We start from the raw sequence: 8,211 nt of genomic DNA on the forward strand, positions 1-8,211 counted from the left end.
AGTTCAAGAAATTAATTCTAAATGTTGTGGTCAATTATGTTTATATGTATTATTTCAACTCAACAATAATGAAAATTTTTATGATATCATTTTTAATCTAATATAAATGGCTTATGTTGGAAAAGATGGTTCTATCTTTGGAGAATCCTCTCAGGATATTGATTTATCAAATTATTATACAAAGGCACAGGCTGAACGACAAAAATATAGTATAAGTAAAAATATTAATATGAAGAATACTTATAAATTAATCAATTATCCAAACCCTACAGATGCGAATGACTTAATTAGATTCAGTGATTTATCACAAAATATATTTTTTAAGAAAACAGCACGTTTTGTTAAACAAGTAAAATTTACAACCACAACACCTGGTTATACTGACCATACACCTTTCCTCATTGAATTTAACTACCTGCTTACAATTGAATTTTATAAAGAAGGACATATAGTTAATATGCGAATTAATAAATGGGGGTATGATATGCCTGATTTAGAGTATAATTGGTATTTTTCAATAAAATTAGAAGACCTACATGATTTGAATCAGTCTCGTAAAGAAGAATATTATCCACTTGGCGAGGATAAGGATTTATGTGGAAGTACAATTAGTAAACAACAAATACGTGATTTTAAGAAAAGAAAAATGTATGATAGTCTAGCGATGGTTAGCATGACAAAGAAGGAAGGTAATGAGATAAGGATAGAAAGCTGAGGAATACAAACCGATTTGGAAGTGGGAAGATGGGGTGGTATTACCTGTCATAATATTAATCTCACATATATTTCTGATACATAAATGGCAGGAAGAAGACTACAAGAGAATTATAATTTTTGTATTCAAGGATACCTACAAGAAAAGGGTGCTCGGTATTACATACCTTATGATTTGGAGCATATACATGGGAATTTTGTCATAAAAAACTGGCCTTATACTGATATTGCTAAACCCACAAATAGAGACTTGTTTAAAATATTAAATAAAAATGAACTTCTCAAAGTTATGAAATATAAAACTCTTTTAGAAATCATCAACAAATCTTATTGTTATCCTATTATGAGAAAAATAATTATAGATACAAGAATATCTCAAAATCCAGATGAGTATATGTATAATATTCTTTGGGGCTCAAACTCAAGGGTAGCAAGGGATGAGGAAGGAGTTGAAGAAGAGAAGGAGGAAAGAGAGAAAAAGGAGAAGGAGGAAAGGGAGAAAAAGGAGAAGGAGGAAAGGGAGAAAAAGGTTTAAGTGCAACTTTGACCACCAAACCACTTCCACACCCAGTGATTGTTGATTGCCCGTGCTGAGAAAACAAAGCAAATGATACGATGACGCCTTCAATGAGGTTTACATGGGAACACCATGGACAGGAGATGAGCATTATTTATATATTTGATGAGTAATGTGTATTAATGCCTGAAGACGAGTTTGTATTGTTTAGTCACCCTCCCCCCCCTCCCCTCTCTTTTCGATGATGACCAAAAATAAATCCTTCTAATCGAATGTAACAGCTTGATCTCATCGATACAAATCAAAAAGTGCATGTTCTTTCAGATAACGTTCATTTATGGCCTGTCATTTCATCATTCGTTCATCCCGAGTATTAATTCATAGTTATTGCCAAATATTGCTAAATTCCTCCAGGTCGCTCAAGATCTGCCTGCAACCCTCTTATGGTCAAACTGCCAAAATCAAGACTCTCTGCTCACCTTCACTCCTTCATTCCTCTTTTCTCCCGCCTCTGGAACAAACTCCCTCACTCCCTTCAATCCCACTCCTCCCTCCAGGTCTTTAAAACAGCTGTTCACCACCATCTCTTATCTTCCCCCATCCAAAACCTTGATCTTTTCTATCCCCGCTAATTTCACCCCAATTCCACTTTTTTGAAATACCAACTTCTTTCCTGGAAGTCCTTGGTGTCCTTGCGTTTTATACTTCCCACACCTCCTCCCCCCAAGCCCTCTCCCTCTCACAGATCTCCTGTTGTCCCTGCTCTCTAATGTTGTTTGTGTGTGCTTCCCCTTCTCTCCCCATCTTGTCGACCACTCCCTTTATTATATATTTTATGTGTCTGTTTTGATTTTTTTTGTGTGATAAATGTTCCCTCTTTCACGAGTCTCGATCCTGTATCCAAAAAAAAAAAAAAAAGGACAAGGAGGAAAGGGAGAAAAAGGAGAAGGAGGAGAGGGAGAAAAAGGAGAAGGAGGAGAGGGAGAAAAGGGAGAAGGAGGAAAGAGAGAAAAGGGAGGAGGAGGAGAGGGAGAAAAGGGAGGAGGAGGAAAGAGAGAAAAGGGAGAAGGAGAAGAGGGAGGAGAGGGAGAAAAAGGAGAAGGAGGAGAGGGAGAAAAAGGAGAAGGAGGAGAGGGAGGAAAGGGAGCAAAGAGAGAGGGAGGAAAAATATAAAAAGATGGAAATCAGTGAGATTCGTAAAAGATTGAGTGTCTTACAGCAAACATATCAATCTCAACGCACCGAAGAGGAAAATAAAGAATTAACGACTCTTACTAAGATAATTATTTTAAAAATGGTTGAGATGAGTTCAGCGAGGAGATTTACATGAAGAAGACAAAGGTCATATAGTTGATGATGTTGGTGTTATTGACTTTAGTTAGTTTTTATTTGTAAATAAATGGAGGAGAGAGTGAAGGCATTCCTAAGGATTCTTTATGTTTGAAAAATTAAGATAGAAATGTATATGTTGAAAACCAAAAAGGTTTTGATACTCTGTCGGAATTTTTCTGATAAATAAATATGAGTTATTGTCTCAAATGTAAAAAGAAAACCAAATCTAAAAATATCTCTTATGTTAAAGCTAAAAATAATAGAGTTTATCAAAAAGGAATATGTCAAGTGTGTGGCTCTAAAAAGTGCCAATTCATCTCTCCTAAAAGTGGAGGAGACATACAAAAGTTTCTGTCAGGAAGTAAATTTACAACAACTGGAATTCCTGGGGAACTACATCTACCTGGATATTCTTTCTGTGGTCCTAGAACAAACCTGGAGAAAAGATTAGATGAGGCTGACAATCCTAAACCTTGGTCCAAGCCTATAAATAGGGTTGATGAAGTGTGTATGAAGCATGATATTGCTTATGGGAATACCACTACATTGGATGAAAAACATGAAGCAGACAGAGAAATGTTGTATAATTTGTCCTTGATACGAAATCCTACATTGAGAGAGAAAGTTGATAGGTTTATTGTGAAAAAAATGATAAGTGCTAAATTGAAACTTGGTCTTGGTTATTCCCCAAAAACTATTAAACTCCAATGATGTTATCAAGACTGAGGAGCTTTTGGCTAATGATTTACATAAACCTATAATCACAAAGTTTAAAAGAAGGAAAGTTTATTCTAAATACACCGACCACATATGGTCCGCTGATTTAATCGAACTAAATAATGATAAGGGATACAGGTATGCTTTAACCGTTATTGATTTGAGGAGTAGATTTGCCTGCGTTGTTCCTTTGAAAAACAAGAGAGGTAATACTTTAATGTTAACCTTTAAGCTAATATTTGATAAGGATAAAAGGAAACCAAAGAAGTTATGGACTGATGAGGTAACAGAGTTCTATAACAAAATATTTATTAAATTTCTTAAGGGGGAGGGTATTAAATTATACAGCACCTTTAATGAAGGAAAAGCAGTTGTTATTCAGTGTTTTAATCGTACTTTGAAAGAGAAATTATATAAAAAATTCACACAACTCGGTTCTCAACAATGGGTATATTTAATTCAGGATATTGTAGATAATTACAATAATACCGTTCATTCATCAACAAAATCAAAACCGTCAGAATCATTTACAAAATTAGAATATGAAAAGGAGATTAATTTGAGAAAGCCCAAGTTCAAAGTTGGTGATATTGTAAGAATATACAGATGGAAAAGCCATTTTGAGAAAGGTTATACAAAGAGATGGATTAATGAATTATTTAAAATTGTTGATGTAATGGATTCAGTCCCTTGGACTTACAAATTATATGATATGAATGGGGAAGAAATCTTGGGTTCATTTTACTCACAAGAATTACAAAAAACACAAGTAAGCAGATAATACCCTTGAAAATAATAAATAAATAAATAAAATGTAATGGGGATACGTTCTTGAGATCTGTGAATCCCAAACACCGAATCCCTCAACTTTTCAGTTGGGGCTTAACTTTTGCGTGTGTGTACAATAGGGATATGTTCTTGAGATCTGTGAACCCCAAACACAGAATCCCTCAACTTTTCAGTTGGGGCTTAACTTTTGTGTGTGTGTACAATGGGGATACGTTCTTGAGATCTGTGAACCCCAAACACAGAATCCCTCAACTTTTCAGTTGGGGCTTAACTTTTGTGTGTGTGTACAATGGGGATACGTTATTGAGATCTGTGAACCCCAAACACAGAATCCCTCAACTTTTCAGTTGGGGCTTAATTTTTGTGTGTGTGTATGTGTGAGTGAGTCATAATAATATACAAACCCTAACCCAACCCCATCCCTAACCCAACCCCATCCCTAACCCAAACCCATCCCTAACCCAACCCCTTCCCTAACCCAACCCATCCCTAACCCAACCCCATCCCTAACCCAACCCCATCCCTAACCCAACCCCATCCCTAACCCAACACCATCCCTAACCCAACCCCATCCCTAACCCAACCCCATCCCTAACCCAACCCCATCCCTAACCCAACCCCATCCTTAACCCAACCCCATCCCTAACCCAACCCCATCCGAACCCCATCCCTAACCCAACCCATCCCCAACCCAACCCCATCCCTAACCCTCACATTCAAAATTCCAACCCTAACCCAACCCCATCCCCAACCCAACCCCATCCCTAACCCAACCCATCCCTAACCCTCACATTCAAAATCCCAACCCTAACCCAACCCCATCCCTAACCCTCACATTCAAAATCCCACCCTAACCCTAACATAATCTTTTTTTTCTTCTTTTTTTAAATACATATTTCATTTTTTTTCTTCCTCTTCTTCCAATTCTGTATTTCAAGGCTTTCAAGTTTGAAGAAGTAGAAATGGGAAGAAAGAATTTTCCAGCATTTTCTTCCTCGAACTTTCTTGATATTGCTTAAATCAAGCGTCATTAAACAAAGCACATTGTTCATTGCTTTAGAATCCAAAGAGTCTCCAAGATGGACCCCACAGGTAGAGTCTCCAAAATAAAACCAACTTTCCAAGTTCCCAAGGTATAACCACATTCCTGTTGAGCCTCCAAGATAGGTATCACATTCCGAGTCATCAAAACAAAACCCCCATTCCGAGTCTCCAAAAATATAACCATCTTTCCAAGTCTCCAAGGTAGAACCACAATTTTCAGAAATATTGGGGGTTTCCATGATAAGTCTCACATAGTATAACTGCGGACCATCAGGGAAAACTTCCATTTCCCAATTTTTTTAGGGTTTCTATGATGTGTCTTACATAGTATAACTGCGGACCATCAGGGAGAATTCCCGTTTCCCAATTTTTTAGGGTTTCTATGATGTGTCTCACATAGTATAACTGCGGACCATCAGGGAGAACTCTCCTTGCCCAATTTTTTAGGGTTTCTATGATGTGTCTCACATAGTATAACTGCGGACCATCAGGGAGAACTCTCCTTGCCCAATTTTTTAGGGTTTCTGTGATGTGTCTCACATAGTATAACTGCGGACCATCAGGGAGAATTCCCGTTTCCCAATTTTTTAGGGTTTCTATGATGTGTCTCACATAGTATAACTGCGGACCATCAGGGAGAACTCCCCTTTCCCAATTTTCAGAAATTTGTGGGTCTCCAATGTATGACTTGTATTCTGGCTCATCAAGGTAGAACTTGTTCAGTGGGTTTTGTTTTGAAAACTCACAATAAGTATCATCATGGTAGAACTCTTTTTCAGGATTTTGTGGATCTCCAAGGTATAACTCTTTGGCTGGGTCATCAAGGTAGAACTCGTTCTGTGGGGCTTGGTTGTTCAAAATGTCTTTAAACAAAAAAATAACTTCATCCCAAGTTGTGTTAAAAGCAGAAATTTCATTTCGTATCTCAGATACAATTTCCTGTGAAAGATAAAATAACAATGTATTAATTTAATACAATATTTTTATTTGTATAAATCAAGCTCTATGAATATTAAAATAAACTTTGTTTACTCTTACACGAGTCTCATCTAAAAAAAAAAAAAAAAAAAAGAATTAAATAAATAATTAAATAAATAAATAAATAAATAAATAAATAAACAAACTTACCTCCATTGATAAGAGGTTCGAGTCCAGCTCATCAATCTGAAGGTTGAGTTCTACACAGGTAGTAGGACTCCAAGGAATAGCAAAGTTATCCCATTCCATTTCGGCATAGTAGTCCATTCTCAAGTGAAGCAGAAAGCGTGTTTGAAAAAGCCTGTGTGGTCGGTGCCTTTTATAAGGACTGGGTGTGTCATTTCCTGTGGAAATTCCCTGGGCGTGTCTTAACTGGAAATGATGTGATGGAAATTCCCTGAAAATGATGTAATGTTTTACCTGGAAATGATACAATGCTGGAGAGTTTATAAAGTAGGTGGGGCTTCGCAAAGTGGGGGGGGGGGGGGGGGGCTTAGTTAAAAAGTGGGCGGGGGGCTTAGTAAAAAGTGGGCGTGGCTTAACAAAAGCGGACGTGGCTTAACAAAAGTGGGCGGGGCTTACCAAAAAGTGGGCGGAGCTTAACAAAAAGTGTGTGGCACAGGAGGCGCTCAGACAAGAACATTGAGGGAGGTTTATCATTTTATCTTAACTCAGTTAAAATATCTTAATAAAGAACCAAACTCAAACATCTTTTTTGTTAATGTATTAGATGGTGATGGTAGTGGTAAGATAATTAAATTATTTCCCACACATAAACAAATATTTGTAGGATCATTGTTTGAGTGGTCTACTCGGGATTATTGATATTAAGAGAGTGAGAGGGAGCAAATATTCGTAGAATCATTGTTTGAGTGGTCTAATGAACAACATTGAGAATAAGAGTTTGGCAAAAGGCTAAAAGATTCGTAAAGAACAGGGTGGGAGAAATAGAGGTGTTAAGGGAAATGAGGGTGAGAGAAAAATTAACATGTAAGTCAATGGGAAAATGAGGGTGGTCCAGGAACAACATTATTACCCTACTTACATTCAAAGTACACCGCCCCCATGCCAAATAATTAAATATCCTACAGCGCTGCATTGCCGGGGCGCCTCTGGCGCCCGGCAATACCGCAGTGCAGCTCATAGAGGCTGCATTGGGAGGGAGAGGTGTACGCCAATTGATTGATTAATTGTATAATTAAAATCAATAAATGATTATCACAAAATATTTTCTTAATCAATTGGCTAATAGCATAACTAAACAATAGTGCTTCATCCGAAGATGTATCTTTTAGAAATTTAATGAAATAAGTCATTTATAAAAAATTAAATAATTAATTGATTACTCAATAAATAATTAATCGATTAATCAATAAATAATTAATAGATGAAATGATTAATCAATAAATCAAAAATATCCTTGATAGCCACATCACTTTGTCACTCATGTCCAAAGATTAGCTTCCGAGCTCAAAAGGTGCCTGAGATTTTGGCCAAATGAGAAAGAATATAAATAAATGATTAATAATGAAAATAAATAAATAATAATTATAAAAAAATTAAATTATTAATTAATTCGGTCACAGAACACATAAACCACCACCATTTCATCAGAATCTGTAACTTAAAAAAAATAAAATCGTCATTAATCGAATAATTAAATAATTAATCGAATAATTGATTAATTTATTAATTAATAAATAAAAAATAGCCTTTGCAGCCAAATCACCTGGTCATTGGCATGTCCAAATATCAGATTCCTAACTCAAAAGGTGCCAAGGTTAATGGTCAGAAGAGAAAGGATATTTGATTAATTAAATAAGTACTTAATTAATCGCTTATAATTAAATAACTCCTCAATTAATTGATTAATCAAGAAACAAAAATATCCTTTTTTGAAAAAGGACTTGCTCACTATTGTGCCAAAATTTCAGCTTCCTAGCTCAAAGGATGGCTGAGATATCGCCCGGACAAACAAACAAACAAACAAGAAAGAAAACAAGTACAGATACATTCATTGTGCACCGCCCCCATGCCAAATAATTAAATATCCTACAGCGTGGCAGGCGCCTGGCAATACCGCAGTGCAGCTCATAGAGTCTGCATTGGGGGGGAGAGGT

Source organism: Myxine glutinosa, chromosome 1 (assembly GCF_964187855.1).
Source record: "Myxine glutinosa chromosome 1, kmMyxGlut1.1, whole genome shotgun sequence".
NCBI lineage: Eukaryota > Metazoa > Chordata > Myxini > Myxiniformes > Myxinidae > Myxine > Myxine glutinosa.